The sequence below is a fragment of the Propithecus coquereli genome, unplaced genomic scaffold (assembly GCF_000956105.1).
Source record: "Propithecus coquereli isolate 6110/MARCELLA unplaced genomic scaffold, Pcoq_1.0 Scaffold161, whole genome shotgun sequence".
Classification (NCBI taxonomy): domain Eukaryota; kingdom Metazoa; phylum Chordata; class Mammalia; order Primates; family Indriidae; genus Propithecus; species Propithecus coquereli.
Genome location: NW_012140636.1, coordinates 829,665 through 830,970, shown reverse-complemented (window position 1 = coordinate 830,970; position 1,306 = coordinate 829,665). Strand labels below are relative to the sequence as shown.

At 35.1% G+C, this 1,306-nt stretch overlaps 1 protein-coding gene across 1 annotated transcript in view; it reads right to left on the bottom strand.

Moving 5' to 3' along the window:
* The window catches only part of RAP1GDS1 (RAP1, GTP-GDP dissociation stimulator 1), a 214,048-nt gene that overhangs the window by 120,951 nt on the left and 91,791 nt on the right, over window positions 1–1,306 (bottom strand). The window lies entirely within an intron of this gene.

Here is a 1,306-nt window from a genome sequence, read left to right as displayed (position 1 = left end):
TTCAGAGTTTGAATTTTCTCTAATAACCTCTCTGTATTACTTCTTAGCTTTTTATATTTTTCTTTTGAAGAACAAGGAAAACTGTGAGGCATGAATATAAAAGAATGAGTGACTTTTATACATGGGTTATCAAACTGACATTATTTTTCATTCACACTTTGTATTGCTCTTGTTTTTAAAGATAATACTGATAATCATTCTTACAAAATGACTGAGGTTAAGCTTCTAACACTGAAGTGTCAAGATACACTTTAAGCTACCGGACAACACAGTATATTTTTCTGGAGTGTCAATTTTACTCAACGATTTTTCTAGGACACACACACATTTTACACTAAAATAAACATATACTTGTTATGGATTAGAGGGCAAACTTAAAATAAATACATTTGTAAGACAGAACAGGAGATTTCTGTGTCTCTGGTGGTGCCCTCCCCAGATGGTGTTGGGTATACACTTTGACTGTTTTGTTGTTAAGAGCATCCAGGCGTTAGTTTTGATAGATACTTTTGCAATCTGATAAAGTACCGATAGGAAAAAAACCAGCATATGTTGATCCAAACTACCGATCCTGTATTATTTTAGACTGAAACTTGGTTCTCAAGCTTTAAACTCATCACCCAGAGGACTTGTGAAAACACATGTCTAGGCCCCCTCTGAGTTCCTGATTCAGCAGGTCTAGGTGAGTGGATACAAGAACAATTTGTATCTAAGAAGTTCCCGGATGCTTCTGCTGCTGGTCCAAGGCAGAGAACTGCTTTAGAGGAATAGATATAAAGTGGCTCAACTTTTGCTTGTTATTACACATTTTCACTTCAGTTACCAGCCCAATCTTTCAGACTATACGCTGCTATCCCTGTACTCAGACAACCAGTACACTTACCAATGCTATCATAAAATCTCGCCGAAAATAAGTAAAAGGAGAGGAAACAAAGTAATGCACAAATTCCATCCATTATCAGTAAGTGTGAAGATAGGCAAGATTTCTCACGTATATAAAATAACCCTATCTCACATGGGATTGTTATGAGAATTTGAAATAATGTGCACAACACTTGAAACAATGTAGGTACATATTAGTAGCTAGCATTAGGAATTATTATAGTTATTATTATACTATTATTATTAGATACCTTGAGAGTCCAGTTCTAGAAAGCAGGAAATATTCGCAGGTATTTCCTATCTTGCTTATTTCTCCTTTGCCTCAAATCAATTTTAAGTCTACCATATGGGGGATACTTTATTTAAAAGGTCTAAAGAGCTTTTACCACAATTTACGGTCATAGCTATTGTCCCACATTAAACT